A 16,941-nucleotide genomic window follows, 5' to 3' on the forward strand; every position below is an offset into this window, starting at 1 on the left:
CATCTAGAAAATTTTCTGTATTTTATGCTAGTTTTTTTCAAATCTCACCATTATCAACCCCATACGTGACAGATTTGAGGGTCCGCTATCTAGGGAGGCCAGGGTACTCATTTTGAGATGTGATAAATGACATCTGTAGAAATGGCAGTGGCTGCGGGCGGCGGTGGGCAGCTGCCACCCCCTCTCCTTTGCACCAGGAATTTGGTCACTAGAAAAATCAGGACATCCCAGTCACGCCGGCTTGTGTGAAAAGTGTGGGTCCCAGCAAAACTGAACTCCTTGAGCACCCTTCATCTTCAGCAATGGGAGAACCTGCTGTGTGCGAGCAGGGGTGGGGGCTTTCAGAGATTCCTTGATACCCTGGGGTATTTTTTTGGCTGCCAGCAGGTTTAGGGAGGGGAAGCGGGGCGCTTTCCCACGCTGGCTGTGCCGCAGCACCCCCCCCCCTTCACTCCTCCCACACGGAAAGGAATTCCCAAAGCATCACAGCAAGTCATTCCCAAAGCACATCGGTGGCAGAGGTTTGCAAAACCCCCAAAGCACTCTTCTTATTTTCATTTTCAGTCATAAGATTAAATAAGCCACACAATGTATATGATTCAGCAAAGCCCGTCCAGCCCCGGCTGCTCGTTCTCCTGAGAGCCAGAGATGGGTCCTGTGCCCATCATCCCAAAACGGGCAAAGACGTTGGAACTCAGAGCATCAAATCAGGTTTTTCCTGCAGTAGATTTATTGATCTTTTATGAATTTACACAGGCTGTGAAACCTGTTTGAAATGGTGCACTCTACTGGGTTATTCCCTTCATTTTATGATATATATGTGGATTTTTCCCTTTATTTTCTGATATATATGTTCAGATAGAAGTATTTTCTAATACATATATTTTCTGATATAGACATTTTTAAATCATTTGGGAATGCAGTGAACGTTCTTTGGATGCATTTTCCTGGTTCGCTCCACTTGTCACCAAACTGCCAGATTTTGCATATTTTTTTTTCCCCCACTAGTTTTGATTCTACACAGCTACTCTCTTTTCTCCTGACGAAAGTCTTGAAATGAGGGACTTTGGGCAGCGTGTTGGTGTGCTTGGAAAAAATGTGCAGCAGCAGCAGCTTAGATGTGAGAAGGTTTCAATTATTCCTGTTTAAAGTTGTGCTTCGTCAGCCCTGGCTCGTGTTGCAACCTCTGCTCCAAATACTGCCATTAATTAAAACAACTAGGCGTTTTTCATGTGCAGAGGTAGCATATGTCCTCGTAAATGGATGTATTATGGATGTATTAAGCCAGTTAGAATCATAGAATCATTTAGGATCATCGATTCCAACCATCAGATCACTGTAAAAAGTTAGTAGAAAACCTCTATTGTTTCTGGAGTCAAAATACGAGTTTCAAACATGCACATGGGGAGCTGTGTCATTTACTCCAGTTCAGGTAATACGGTGTTAAAACCGCCCAAAGCTTTATAAAAGGGCTATATGAGAAATACAAAACCAAGTGACAAAACTTCTCACATCCCACTGCAATATTCAAGCCAAGTGACATCCAAGTGCCAAGACAAACCGGACGTGAACACCTTCATGTTAAACTTCACGTTCCCATCTGCACGTCGGCAAGGGTGTAGAAATTGTCTACATCTTGAGATGCTGATGCCTTGCTCTGTGATGATACAAAAACCTCCGTCCCACTAAAAACATCATTTGTAGTGTTTTGACAGCCTTCCACAGCACCAGCTCCACTGAACTCCAAAGCAACCAGTGGACCTTTTTCAAGTAGTGGAATGAATTCTGACGCACGCTGCTGGAAAACCCTGTGAGCATCCTCTGCTGTCAGTGAGACTTCTTTAGTCTGTACCAGCTAAAAAACTTTGTCAGTCAGGCTTCCAGTTAGGGTTTTCATTAAAAAATAAAAATAAAAATTTGACAAAAGAGAGGAGAGGAGAGGAGAGGAGAGGAGAAAGGAAAGGAAAATAAAAAGAAAAGAAAAAGAAAAAGAAAAAGAAAAAGAAAAAGAAAAAGAAAAAGAAAAAGAAAAAGAAAAAGAAAAAGAAAAAGAAAAAGAAAAAGAAAAAGAAAAAGAAAAAGAAAAAGAAAAAGAAAAAGAAAAAGAAAAAGAAAAAGAAAAAGAAAAAGAAAAAGAAAAAGAAAAAGAAAAAGAAAAAGAAAAAGAAAAAGAAAAAGAAAAAGAAAAAGAAAAAGAAAAAGAAAAAGAAAAAGAAAAAGAAAAAGAAAAAGAAAAAGAAAAAGAAAAAGAAAAAGAAAAAGAAAAAGAAAAAGAAAAAGAAAAAGACTTTTTAAATATTTTCAACATTTTGTCTCTAGCGGTCTCAGTCTTTGCCTCGTTGTCCCAGTGCAGGGGCAGGAGGGCGCCGGGCTGGGTTGACCCTCAGCTTCACCCGGGGGGGGGGGCTGCTGGACCCGGGGTGAAACTGGGGGAACTGGAGGGCCCGGGGGGTCCATCTGAGCAGCCAGCGGTACCAGGCGTCGCCCACCCCCATGCCACCCCACCCCGTGTGCGCCAAAGGCAAAGGGCTCAAGCTGGAACATGGAAAGTTCCACTCAAATATGAGAAAAAACTTCTTTGGGGTGAGGGAGCCCTGGGACAGGCTGCCCAGGGAGGGTGTGGAGTCCCCTTCTCTGGAGATCTTCAAGCCCCAGTGGATGCTCCTGAGTGATGTGCTCTGGGCAGCCCTGCTTTGGCAGGGGAGTTGGACCAGAAGATCTCTAGAAGGTCCCTTCCAACTCTGACAATTCCGTGATTCTGTGAAAGGAGCGCTCCTCTCATTAGGAGCTTTGCACTGATTTCACTCTGGGTGATCAGTGACCCCCCCTGTGTGCCCCCCGGTGCCAAGGCCTGGGCACGGACATGGCATCGGGGTTGGGTGGCTGCTGGAGCCGGGCAGGGTGAGGTTTGGTGCTCGCCGTGGGCTGCTCTCCCGGGCAGTCTTCTGCTGGAGACACACGGGTTCCTGGTGCTGGTGCCTCCTCGAGCCCCACGAGAGGGAAGGAAGGGGCTGGGGTGTCACCAGCTTGCTTGGCACCCTGGTGATCTGAAGTGGGTGCTTTCCAGGGGGGCTGCCATCTGTCCTTCCCAGGCTTGGGAATATTTTCTACCCTTGAGCTTTTTTGTTATCAGAGTCTAAGCTGATGGCTCAGGGCTCCTTGGGTCCAGATTCCCATCCGCTATCCCAAAATACTTGCCCCTCCCTCGCTGCTGCATCCTTCTGGGGCTGCCTGGGAGGTTGGTGTCTCTCTTGGGAGGGTGAATTAAAAGCCCTTCGTTAAGTGTGGGTGCCCCCAGCTTTTGCCGGGATGGGAGATGTGGAAATGGAAAGGGGAGGTGGTTGCTTGGGCTGCACGGGCTGTGCTGTCACACGCTGAAGTCGTGCTCCCCTGGGAAAGGTGGTGGCAACACGGCTTAGGGGTGAAACCAGGAGGCTGAAGGCTCAGCACCTGCTTGAGGCGGAGGGTTTGGGCAGCTTACTGCAAGGTTTTCCAGCTGGCAAGGATGTTATCCTGCGGTAATAATAAATACGGGTGGAAAGAGGCCAGTGAGCCCTGTTCCCCAGCTGACAGAGGTGATTTGTAGCTTCCAGCAGCTCAGCTGGCGCAGCAGAAGTGCTGAGCAAGTGCTTTTTCACAGGATCTGAAGCAAGGGAGTGCTCAAGCCCAGAACGGGCACTGGGGATTTTGGTGAGGATGACCTTTCTGGGCCCACCATCAGCTCTCCTTGGGGCTGAGGGCAGCCCCTGTGCTGGGAATCCCAGTTCAAGAAGGACAGGGAACTGCTGGAGGGGGTAGAGCAGAGGCTACAGAGATGAGCTGGGGGCATCTCTCTTATGAGGAAAGGCTGAGGGACTTGGGTCTGGAGAGGAGAAGGCTGAGGGGGGATCTGATCAATGCTTATAAATACTTAAAGGGAGGGTGTCAGGAGGATGGGGCCGGTCTTTTTTCAGTGGTGCCCAGGGACAGGACAAGAGAAAATGGGCACAAACTTGACCATAAGAAGTTCCACCTAAACATGAGAAGGAACTTTCCTTTGAGGGTGGCAGAGCCCTGGGAGAGGCTGCCCAGGGAGGTGGTGGAGTCTCCTTCTCTGGAGATGTTCAACTCCTGCCTGGACACGTTCCTGTGCAACCTGCTCTGGGTTTGGGGGCAAGGGGTTGGACTAGATGAATCTCCAGAGGTTCCTTCCAACCCCGTATCATTCTGTGATTGTCTGATTATGTACTTTTGGACAAAAAAACCCAAGCCATTTATGTGCAGACCCCAGCAACTGTTGAGTTTGGCCTCTGAGGTATGGAAATAGATAATCTGCTTGGAGGAAGGCCGTTGAGGCTGCTCCTGAGCCTGTATTCTGTGTGCTGTCAGGAGGCTGAGGACAGCAGTGAGGAGGCAAGGTGGAGGCTGAACGTCACCAATCCAAGAGCAGCAATCATTCTGTGAATCGCCCTGCTCCCCTTCACGCTACGACATGAGGAAGTGACCGGGGTTTGGGGAGCAGGGCCCAGTGCAAGAATGCTCTAAAATGGGCTGTGGTTTGACCCCGAGTGGGAGGGTTTAGCCTGATATACCGTTTATTTGCATAGCTGTGTCTGAAATTAGTGGTTTGGGCCGCATCCCAAATGCCCACCAGAGCCAAGTCACCGCTGGGCATCGCGGGCAGCCGTGCCCGCCCAGGCAGAGGTCTCGGCAGAGTGGGCAGCCCCTCAGCCCCCACTCCAAAGTTCCCCCAAAGGGCCTGGTCCTGGTGGCTCCTGGTGGCTCCTGGGAGTGTCATTGTCCCTTTCCAAAAGCTCTCGCCGGGGCAGTCTGGGATGGGGAGCACTTCCCTGCACTGAGACGGGATGCAGGAGGGACGTTTGGGGTGCAGGAGGGATGCTGGGGGTGCAGGAGGGATACTGGGGGTGCGGGATGGATGCTGGGGGTGCGGGAGGGATGCTGGGGGTACAGGGGGGATACTGGGGGTGCGGGAGGGATACTGGGGGTGCAGGAGAGGGGGTACAGGAGGGATACTGGGGGTGCAGGGGGGGTGCTGGGGATGCAGGAGGGATGCTGGGAGTGTGAGAGGTACTAGAGAGGATGCAGGAGGGATGTTGGTGGTGCAGGAGGGATGTTGGTGGTGCAGGAGGGACGCCAGGGTTGCAGAAGGGCAGTGTGGGATGGATGCTGGTGGTGTGGGATGGATGCTGGTGGTGCAGGATGGATGCTGGGGGTGCGGGATGGATGCTGGTGGTGTGGGAGGGATGCTGATGGTGTGGGAGGGATGCTGGTGGTGTGGGAGGGATGCTGGTGGTGCGGGATGGATGCTGGTGGTGCAGGAGCAATGCCGGGGTTGTGGGATGGATGCTGGTGGTGCGGGAGAGATGCCAGGGGTGAGGGATGCTGCTGGGCACAAAGCTGCGGCTGCACGTCTGGAGGGTTTTGGCACGTCAGGCTCTTGGAGATGCTGCTCGAGGCGAGGGTTTCAAAGCTGCCTTTGTATTTCCTCGCCCTGGGTGCCGTTTGTGAGGGCTCCCCGGCGCTGCTGCCCTACGTCAGGTGTTTGCTGGGACACAGGGAGCCCCACGCGCCCGCGTGGCGGGACGCCCGTGCGGGCAGGCGGTGAGGAGCGCGCGCTGCGGCACGGACCCACTCTGCCAGACGGTGAGCTCAGGGCGTATTCTTCACCGCCTGCGAGCTAGAGATGTCGAGCGATCTCAGAATGACTCAGAAAAGAGGGAATAGGCTCGCTGAAAGAAACCGCTGGGCTGTGCAGCCAGGGCAGGCTGCTCGCCGGTGGCTCCCCACGGGCCAGCCGGAGCATCCCTGCGCTTGCCTTGCCAGGAACAGGCAACACCTTCTCACCCTACCCTCTTTTTACTTTTTTTTTTTTTTGGAAAGTAAAGAATTCGGTGCTTGCAAGCAAATACTCGCATTGCAAACAAAGACAAACCTTGCAAATAAATGGGAACAAATACAGGCATTACAAACAAACGCGAGCCTTGCGAGTAAATGCACTCAGATTTGATGTGTCCTTTTGTGGTGCTGAGCAAATGAGGAAAGCACCACGGTTGGCATCAGGAGAGATGCCAAAAACACAGCTTTGGGCTGGTTTTGGGGGGGTTGTTTTCAAGCTGTGCCTGGCTTTTGGGTCTGGAATGTAAGGAAATGGATGCAGCTCCGTTATCTTATGCATGCCTGGGAGTTAATTCCTTGCTCCTCCTGATGGCTTCTGTTTGTCCCATCTGAGAGTCTGAGAAGGGACGAGGGATGCGATGGGAGATAGTAAAAAGCCTTTCTAAATTTAAGCCAGGCCTGAGGAGGAGCTTTGGCTGCCATGTGGGGCTCAGCATGGGTAACACGTGAGGCTGCCACGCTCGGCGAGCCTCACTTAAATGTCAGGGACCTCACAAACACCACGAGCACCTTCTCTCACCATCCCCAAATGTTTTTTTTTAAAATATATATTTTTATGTAAATACATTCTTGTCAAACCACAAGCTGTTTCTCAGTTTTGTTTTCAGTGAGCTTTGATGAAAAGATTGGCATCGCCCGGCTCAGGCAGCGATGAGAATCAGCCAGGCGATGAGCCAGGGATGCTGGGAGCGTGGAGGCTGGATGCAGCACAAAAGCTCCCTCCCAGCCATCCTGCTGGAGCAGGGATGGGATTTCCCTTGGGAGCCCTCCTTCCTGGGGGCCAGGGCACAAAAAAATGTTCTACTCCCAATTTTCTACTCTTCAGGCTTAAGTTTCACCCAGCAGACTGCGGTGACCAGCCCCCAAAATTCCTCCCTGGGCTCATTTATTCATATTTTTTTTGCAGATTAATTCTCAGAGAGGCAAATTGCCAAACCTGCCCGAAAGTCCCCACATGATTTTCCAGGTGGGTTTCATTTTCAAGCCAGCTGTTACCATTTTACTGGCTTGGGGTAAAACCCATCTCTCACCCAGGTAGGAGTTGATCCCCCCCACAAAGAGACCGAGCATCATTTGAAAAGTTACAATGGAGCAAAATCAGCTCAGCCACAAATTCATTTTTCCCCGTCTTCTTTTGTCTGGCTGCCCAAAGGATGCTCAAACAGCAGCAAAAACCTGGGCGTTTGCAGAGGGGGAGCCCGCAGCCCACGGCTGCCTCAAAACGCTGTTAAATTAGTGGCTGCGATTGTCCAATATTCTGTTTTCTTCCCATGGTGGTAAATGGTCTCGTAAAAGCCTGTGTAGCCCGATTTCAGGGCACTCTCTGTGTTTCACTCTTTCCACATGAGTCAAACTAAAATGATTTTTTTTTTTTCTCAATCTTACAAGTGGGGTTTATGCTCCCCTTTGCTGAGCGGCAAATATTACTGCAGCCGGTGGGGTGTTTAATCACACCGCAGAAAAATGGATGAGTCAAAATACGAATTTATCAAACCCTACCTATTTTAGCTGCTTTTTGACTCCGGTTTTAAAACGATGACGTGGAGAGGGGGAGCATTTGACTTGAACAGCAGCGGGACAAAAATAGTGAAGTGGAAATTCACCTTCAGCTTGAGATCCAGCCCTCCACGGGCGAGATTTTGAATTAAATCTCTTGATAAGTGATTCTTTGCCTGGCTGATGCTATTTCAGCCTGACATGCCCGGGTCCGTCCTCTGCCTGGAGGGTGAAGGTGTGGGAAGGGAGCAGTGGCTGCAGAGGATTACTGGGGTGCAGCATGGGTTTTTTGGGGTGTTTTTGGTCATTATTTCTTGGCGCTTAATAGAGGAAGAATAAGTTTCAAACAAAGCGTGTTTTGTTTTGTCACAGGAAGTGGAGAGAGCATTGGGAGAGCCCTGAGAGACTGACTTTAAAATATATATATACATATATTCTGGCTGAAAAAAATACGATGTATTTGTGTCTGGTGTAAAAAGGGGGCAGATTGGGACAAGGGGGAGTAGAGCAAGAGGACCCCCCTTCCCAAGCATCCTGGGGGAACAAAAAGGGGGCAGATTGGGAGAAGGGGGAGTAGAGCAAGAGGACCCCCCTTCCCAAGCATCCTGGGGGAACCGGGGGCTCGGGGCTGCGGTGGTCCAGGGGAGGAAGGCAGCCCTTCCTGGGGGGGCAGCAGGCAAACGTGCCTCGCTTTGGGGAGGCCAAAATTGTGGCCAGCTCCCGGCGAGGGGTGAGCTCCCCTTCGGCGCCTCTCTTTTGGGAAACCGTTTAAGCTTTTTTTCGGGCAGGGCTTGGGCTCCGGCACTGACGGCAGCGGCAGCCTCAGGAAAAGGAGCTGGGTTTCACAATGTCTCATTCCTCCCCCAGCCGGGCTGCCCTGCCGGGTGTGCTAATTCTTTGAAAAACCCCAAAATTGGTTATTTCAAAGGCAGGGGTTCACCAGGGATGCAGCGCCTCACTTCCCTTCTCCAGGCTGCCGGGAGAGCAATTGCGCTGCCCCGGTCAGAAACCCTGCCAAACGGGGTTGGGTTGGCTCACGGCTGTCAGCCTTTCCTTTCAGTTTAACCACCCCCAAAAAAATGCCAAATTTTAGCCCCCCCATGCCCGCGTGGGCTGGCTGTGGCCGAAAGCGGCTCCCACACTCCAGCTTTGCTCTCCGAGTCCGTCGGGCACTTGAATGACTTTCATTTTATTTTTTTAAAATGCCTTCATCCTGTGGTATTAATTTGCTTTTTTGGTTTCGCTATTAATATCAAATAGGTGCTAGATTGGCTGTGTTCGTTTTCGGTGGTGAATAACAGTTCAACTGATTTAATCCACACCATGCTGAGAAAAGGAGGGCTCAGCCGGGATAGCTTTGTGCCGATGGCTGGGAAAATAGGGTGGAAAATGCTGTTCGGGATGGGGAAAAAATCCAACGGGTCACATAGGAATGGGTTTGGCTTCTCCTGGGATGGGGAAATGCAAATAATTCAAATTAAAGTGAGGATACTCGGGCAGGGCAGAGGGGTGGGCTGGGGCTGGTTTGGCGCTACCCATCAGTGCCCTGGGGCTCGTCCCTGCCTTCGGAACAAATATTTGGCCAAACGATCATTTTGGGGTTAAATCTGCCCTTTTTCTCGTTGTGCTGTGGCTTTTCTCTGCCTGTATTCGAGGCTGTACCAGCGCTGAAAGGTTGCAAACAGTTTTGGGAACAAGATGTCTGCCTAAAGCATGACAGAATTGGCCACAAATTGCAGATGAGACTGATAACAAAAGCCAACAACATAAAATATGTAGAAAAACAACACGTTAAAGGCTACAAGACCACTGAAGGGATTTTTGGTGCGTCTTTTAAGCAGTCCTCCTGTGATGGAAGTGAAAACACATGAAAAGAGAAATGCCTTTTTTTTTGCCTCTCTTAAATCAGGTGCTCCCTCCCCAAAGGGTGGCCGGAGGCGGTGGCCAAGCTGGGCAGAGCTGCCACCACCTCCTGGGTCCAGGCAGCCCCTGCCCGGACCTGCCCCGGGTGCCTGCACCACCCCCCCAAGCCCTATGACTCGTAAATCTTCATTTTTTGCAGCCAACGAGAGCAATTGAATGGTTTGGTAGTTTTTTTTAGCCTTAAATATATTTCACATGCAGTACAGCAGCAGATCGGTGGGTTTTTTTCCCTCAAAGCAAAGGGGAAAACAGCCTGCAGCTACCTGCCGGGGGGGGAATTCTTTGTTTGAATAAATCAGGTTTAGCTCAGAAATTAGGATGAGGTTTTTGTTTTTGTTCTACTTATTTAATCTTTGTTTTTATAAATAAATACAAATAACTCAAACTGAAACTCGATGGCTTTGGTGATAATAAAAGAGCAGCCCTGGGGAAATTTTCTTCATTAACATGTTCTTTCACAGCCCACACTCGGGGTTTCGGTAGGAAAACTGCTTAACCTTTTCAGCAGCAGAAGCAAACGTTTTTGAAGTCCAGGCACGCTAAAACCCGGGGTTCACATCGCGAATCTTGTTGCGCATCGCCGGGCTTTACCTTTAATTTAGGGGCCACCAGGAGAGAAATGTCTCACTCTCCCAGTAGCAGAGGATCCTCCTGCCCTTCCTCCCCTCGATCCTCCCCTTTTCCCTATGTCAGGAGGGAAAACTTAAAAAAAAGAAAACCAAGAAAATGCTAAAAAAACCCAGACTGCTTCTTTTGTTGTTGTTTTTTTTGGTTCCGTGGGGCAGCTCTCTGTTCTACCAGCTCTCTTAGAACATACTAGTTTTTAGTATTTGCAGCTCACTTCCTGTATGAGGTTAGTTTGTTTATCATAAAAAAACCTATTTTTAAACTCATTTCTGCCAATAAGTAATTTGAATGTTAATGTCAGGTGCTCATGGCTGTTCCCCCTTCCCTGGCTGACAGGAGGGCTCTGCTGCCACTGCCACCCCTGGGAGAGAGGGGTGCTGGGCATGTTGTGCCCACAGCACACGATGCTCAGGGGGTTTAATTGTGTGTTTCAGAAAAAAAAAATCAGAAAAATCCTATATTTTTTTACCATGGGGCCGTGCGCAGCCATCCCCGGGTGCCGGGATGCAGCAAGGCAGAGCTGCGGCTCTCATTGCCCTTTCCCTTCTCTCTTGCTCCTAAACTCTTCACTTCTTTCCTCGCCTGCCATCCTCCAGCCTGCGCCGTTCCAGAGATGCCAATTAGAGCCAATTAGCGCCGGAGCCATGTGCCAGCACACGCAGGGGAGAGGATGCTCAGGGAAGCCGGGGTTTGCTGCCATGTGCGTCCCTTCACTTATGGAATTGGCCATTATGCCATCTTCCAACTTTATTTCCCCTAATTAATATCCAAGATAATTATGCCTTTGTAAAAAAAAAAGAAAAAAATCTTTTCCTTGATGCACGATGTCCATAATCACACCGAGATGAAGCATGTTTTAATTAGCAGTGGGCTGGGAAGCGAAGGCTTCCCGCTCGCCCTTCCGGGAAAATTAATGTACGAGCCCGTCAAATGGCCAGCAAAGAGAAATTCATCAAATCAGGGAAGAAAAGGCCCTGTGTCCCCACTAGGGTCCCTGCTCTCATTCAGCCCAGCCCCAATGAGCCATGCAAAGACATTGCTGCGATATCTGAGGCCTTCTTGGCTCCACAGGACAAGCCCATGTAGGTACAGTGGTGTCCCCAGCAGGAAGAACCCATGAGCCTTGCTGTTCCAGGATAGCTTGAGCACTGTAGGTCTTAATTTTAAAATTCCACAGAAATGACCCAGAATAGGTTTGGGATGCGTGGGAAGGGCAGTGGATGGTGGATAGCGGTAGTGGCTCGCAGGCACCTTGCAGAGGCCTCCCAGAGGACAGCGGGAAGGTCCTCTTGGTCCTACCATCCTTGGGCTTGCTGTGCACCATATAAATATATGCCCAGCCCCATTATAGCATCTATAATGCCCCCTTTCTGTTCCTAGGGACCTCCCTGGCCATGCACCATGGCAGACTGTGCAACCCTGCCTGCAGCCAGCCATCTCTCATCCCTGTCTATGCTGAGTTTGACCAGAGGAGAGGTCAACCATCCTGGAACCCGCCAGAAACATGAGAAAACCCGCTGGAAACAGTGAGCTTTGTTGCAGTATGAAAATCAGATGCAAAGCTCGGTGGGTATTTTTAGCTGTTTAAGGCTGAACAGGTGTTTGAAAGGTCAGATGCGAGTCATTGGAAGAAAAAAATAAATATATATAGAGAGGGAGAGCACCTAGCAGTGTGGCGTTGTCAACCAACCACGGAGCTCATTGTTGACTGGTTGCTCATCATTCCTGAGGCACGTGGGTGTTAAGGGATGTGGGAACATCCCGGATTGGGTCCTCAACAGTGTGTGCACAAGACAGTCATGAGTGAGGGGATGAGCGTAGAATGGCTTCCTTCCATTGGCCATGGGCTCTGTGTCAGTGAGGCCTTTGGGTAGCTTTTTCATGAGCAAATTTATGACTTTTTTTCTTTTTCAAAGAATAAAGGAAGTTTATCATCCTTAAAACAAAATCACATGTGGTTTTAATTAGTTACTGAAGTAAAAATTTAAGACCACAGAAAGAAAGGGCCTATCTTTTGAGGAGGACCCAGATGCTATATCTTTGGTGGACCTGAGCCATGACCACCTTGGACTTGGCCATGGCCAATCTGGACAATGGCCCACCTGAACCTCACTATGGCCAACCTAGGCCATGACCAACTTGAGCCATGATCACCTTTGCTCTTGGCCATGGCTGCCAAGCTGGGCCATGACCACCTGTCATTTTGCTCATGGCCAACCTGGGCCATGACCTCCTTTGACTTGACCATGGCCAACCTAGACATGGCCAGGTGCCCAGAGGCGAGATCTCATCAGCACTCTGCATGGCTGCATGTTGCCAGTGAGGCAGTGTTTCTCTTCCCTGTTGTCTCGCCCAGGTCATTGAGTTCATGCAGATGATGAGCTCCTTCCAACATGAGTCACAGCAAAGATAAATGGAGAGTATGAGACGTGACGACTTCCCTGCATGGGCCAGTGGGCTCCCAAATGCCAGCAGGACCCAAATGCCATGGGTGGAGCAGGGCTGGCAGATGCCAGAGACTTGGCTGGGCAATAGAGCCTTTTTTTTTTTTGAGTTAAAGAAGCCCCCATAATAGCATCTGAAACCAATAAACTTCCCTTTCAGGAACTTCTGTAATTTGAAACACACACAAGAACAAAACAAAGAAAAAAATCCAGATTTTTTTTTTTTTTTTTTAAGTTTGGGTTTGTTTTTAAATACATTTCATGTGGTGGGTGCAAGGAGCAATCAGCACAGTGGCACCCAGCGTGGGCTGCAGCTTCCTGGGGACTTCTCCATCCGCTCTTTCCCTTATTTCTTCCTGCTTTTCAGCCAGTCCCACTGACGCACAGTCCCACCGTGTTGCGTCACGCAACCCAAACCCAGCCACCAGCTGATATTTCAGAAGAAAGCAGCTAAAAATATCCCCCTAGCCCTGTCTGGTGCAGAGGATGGGCAGGCAGCTCCTCACCTTTGAGTAAAAGAAAATATAATAAATAAAAAAAATCAAACACTGGACCTGCGACCATACTTCACAGCTTGGTTCGTATCTGGAGCATTGCTGCAGGCCTTTGAAATGGGAATTAAACGGGATGCCAGGCAAGAAGGGGGGAAACCAGCATCAGCCCCAGGATGCAGGCACTCAGGTGTGATCATCTCATGAAACACAGGGTGATTCTGCAGGTCCCACCTTCCCCCTGCACCCCCCTTTTTTGGCATATAACGCTCTCCCTCCATCTATGACACCCATATCGATCCTCTTATTTTACTTATTAGCTTTTAAAACAATTTATTGGGATCTTCCAGAAGAAGCGCGCACACCCTGATCCGAGGGGAGCAACCTAAGCCATGCCCCCACCTCCCCCCCAGCTTGATTTAGGGACCTCTCCCATCACCTCTTAGCTGCTCCTTTTATGCCAAAAGCCCTATTGGAGCAGAATATCGTTCCAAACCAGGGCTGATGTTACCAGTTATCTGCTATTACCTGCAGTAAAATAAAAGCAGGAGGAGTAAGTGGGGGAGGCAGCACCAGAGGGGTGCAGAAACAGGGGGAGAGTGCCAAGGCAGAAGGAAGGCAGGATGGCAACTGATTCAACTTTAAAGTAATAAAATACAAAATAATAACATATTAAAGTAAAAAAAAATAGCAACACACAAGTAATAAAACACCCCCCCCTCATCGTTTCCCCAAACTTGCTTCAATACCTGTGAAAACCAAGTGGGGACAGGGAGCACCCTGATGGCACAGGAGGGTGCCCCACAGGTGGGTTGAAGCCCCATTGATGCAGCCCATGTCTGCACAGCCCCATGAATGTGGGGAAAAAATAAACAAAAAAACCACCCCCACAAACCACCAACCAAGACACTGCCAGCTGGGGGGGGCAGAGGTGCTGCCTTTGGGCTTGGAAACACTCGAGGCAACGTTTTTACAAACCTTTACAAAGCTTTATTGAACATTTTAGAGTCCCAGGAACTCTGGAGCACAGGGAAATGCCGGGTACAGACCTGCACCCTAAATCCAGGGGAGAATGGGGGATAAGCAGGAAGAACTGGTGATAAAGCAGCAAATATCCTCTCCCCACCCCCCCTTCCTCAGGTGAAGCTTGAGCCCCTACAGAAAACAGTACTCGTAACAAATAGTTGAAAGTTTTTATTCATATAAAACTCATATTAAGAACATAAAAGATTGCATCTAAAAAAAAAAAAAAAAAAAAAAGATCTGCAATTATTTACAGCAGTATTGCACAAGTAAAGTGGCAATTACCCTGTCCAAAATTCATCAGTGCAAAACACAAGTAAGCCAGGGAAATTGCAGTAAAAATGCTACATATGCTGGGTCCTGTGAAACGAGTTAGTGATTCATCAGCACATCCCTGTTTGCTGGGCGGTACCTGATGTTGAGGCTGGTCTGGGGAAAGTGGCTGAGAGAGGAAAACGTGGCTTTAAAAGGAGGGTGGCAAAAATCATGGGGACGTAGAAGCCAAATTCCCACTGAATTTCACTGATGCTGAAGTCTTTTGATGTGCCTAAATCACTACTGGACAGTGGGACTTAGGCACTTTGAGGAAAAAGAATAACTCTCATTCTCCAAACCATGTTGGCTGCACTGCCAGGAGAAGACAGTGCTTCAGAAGGTGATCCATCACTTATTGCAGGGGCAGGGAGGAGAGAAGGGCGGGGAGGGGGAAATCTTTTCAGGAACTTAAATAAGCAGAAAATAAATATACAACATTTCTACAAGTTACAGCATTATGGAACAGTAGAGTGCATTAAGTACACAGGGGGAAAAAAATGAATCTACAGTATTTACCAAGTTCAACTCTAAAAAAAAGTTTAGAAAAAAAAAGTGATTTTTTGGGTTTTTTTACTTATTTATAAGCTGTACAAAACTTACATGAAAGAAAAGGAAAGGAAATACATTGCACACAGATACCTGGCTCAGATGATGAAAATAATATGGTGCCCTACTCTAATAAATATTCAGGTATTTACAGTTATGGAAAAGAGGAGAAGCATTAACACATCATGTGAGATCGCCCGAGAATAAATCTGGTTTCCCCACAACCAAGGAAAACTCTTCATCACATTCTTTTGGTAGAACAGAGACCACAGGTTATGCTTAAAATGACCCACAGCAGTCAGCCAACATGGCTAAAATGAGCATAATCCCTATTTAAAAACACCATTCTTCTGTTAAGAGGCTTGCTTTTTTTTTTTTTTTTAATTCCCTCTAAACTTCACAACTCTATGGGGACAAAACCTGTTTTTTGAGGGCTAATTTTCCTATGCCTACCTTTTGGCCAGGAACATCTCCTGTGGAGAAGTCCCAGGCAGAGGGTGCCAATACTTAGATATTTTTTTTCCCTTAAAATTAATACAATTGTTGTCTCCATCATTGGCTGTGGTGGCCTGGTGGGGAGGATGGGGTAAAGTGCTCAGCATTTCTTTGGTGTACTCCGAGGGACACATTCTGGGCAGCGCAGTGCTGGGATGCTGTAAGGCTGCAAGACCTGGAAGCACCATTTCATCCACCACCAACAGATGAAACAACCGGGAAAAAAAAAAAAGGCTCATTTGGTTTCTGCCTCTGCTGCCAAATATTATTTTTTTCCTTTTATCAACAGCCACGCAATTCCATCCTGCTGGGGTTTTCTATATAAACCCCAGAGGAAAAAAAAAAAAACACAACCAAAAAAACCCACAGCTACAGGGAGCCAAAACCAAGGGGATGAGGAGCAGGAGCCTGCCCCTGGCAACTCACCAGGTATTTTAGCCACTCACTCTCCACCAGTGCAAAGGTTCCTGTAGCACCCTCTCCAAAATACACCCTTTCCAAAATATCCCCTCCTCCTGCAGCTGAGGCCAACTCCTGCAACCGATGCTCATCTTGCAGGTCCAAAAAAAAAAAAAAAAGATAATAAAAATTTAAAATAAAAATCCAAAGTCCCTCCGTAATCCTTCAGAGTAGTGCAATCGGAGGCACACAGCCCCACACTGACACCACGGCTCTCTGCCTACCCAGCAGGCACAGGCAGCCAGTGTGTAGAGGTCAGATTGTACAGTTTATCCATCATTAAAAACACTAATCGTCATACATGGCACTCAACAGCTACTCCCTGCACGCATATTGCAGGAAAAACCACTATCATGGGCTTGGGTTTGTTGGTTGGATATATATATATATTTTTTTTTTTTCCTATGGTGCTGGTGAAACCAGAAATAAAACCGTGGCTTTTGGAAGTGGGTTTGAGGACCACCTGCACCAGCCAGAGGAAAGGGGCAGCTCCAGAGGCAGAGAGGGGTACACTTGTGCATAGATATGGGGGTGACCAGAGCAGCCACCCCCCCGAAAGCGCCCGCTGTGCAGCAGCCGCCCACCCGTGAGATGAACTGGAGACAATGTGGAGCACAGACCTGCTTCTTCTGACAAGCCCTTCAGGGCTCCTCCAGCAAGGCTGCGAGGGCTCCAGGTGGAAGGGGAGATGCCCTGGGACAGCACTGAGCACCTGGCCAGATCTTCCCAGGGGAACAGGGACAGTTATTGAGGAGGCTTGGCAGTCGGGGGGAGTCAGCCCCACGCAGCAAATCCCTGGGTGGATCCGTACCAGACTGGCATCCTTCGGTGCCTCTTCCAGCTGCATCCCTGCGTGCCAGCATCTGGAGTCTTCATGCCATCAGTCCTGTCCCGCTCATCCCCCTGCTCCAGGCTGTCCTAGCCGAACACAGAGAGGATCCCAGGAAAAAAAAAAAAAACACAACATCCAGCACCTTAAAAACCCTCAACAGCAAGGTACAAGAAGCCACGACTTAAACCAGTTCCTGAAATTACACAGCAGGAGCCGTTGTCTCCAGGTGCAAAGCTGCAGTGTGCTGGGAACTGTTCCTACCTGCCTCCGAGAATGTTTTATTGCTGAATTACTCAGTCACCAACATTATATATTATATATAATATAATACAATATGAAAGCGTTTTCACACGTTTTATAGAAAGAATTTCTAAAAAAAAGGCAACCTGGTGGA

General features: G+C 48.9%; 1 long non-coding RNA gene across 1 annotated transcript in view; it reads left to right on the forward strand.

Annotated features, from left to right (window-relative positions):
• Positions 1–12,560, forward strand: part of LOC106900431 — a 21,878-nt gene extending 9,318 nt beyond the window's left edge. The window contains exon 4 of the long non-coding RNA XR_001414158.1: positions 11,323–12,560. This is a non-coding gene — a long non-coding RNA (uncharacterized LOC106900431). The remainder of the gene's footprint in view (positions 1–11,322) is intronic.
• The last annotated feature ends 4,381 nt before the right edge of the window (positions 12,561–16,941 follow it).

This window comes from Calidris pugnax, unplaced genomic scaffold (assembly GCF_001431845.1).
Source record: "Calidris pugnax isolate Ruff unplaced genomic scaffold, ASM143184v1 scaffold147, whole genome shotgun sequence".
Taxonomy (NCBI): Eukaryota; Metazoa; Chordata; class Aves; order Charadriiformes; family Scolopacidae; genus Calidris; species Calidris pugnax.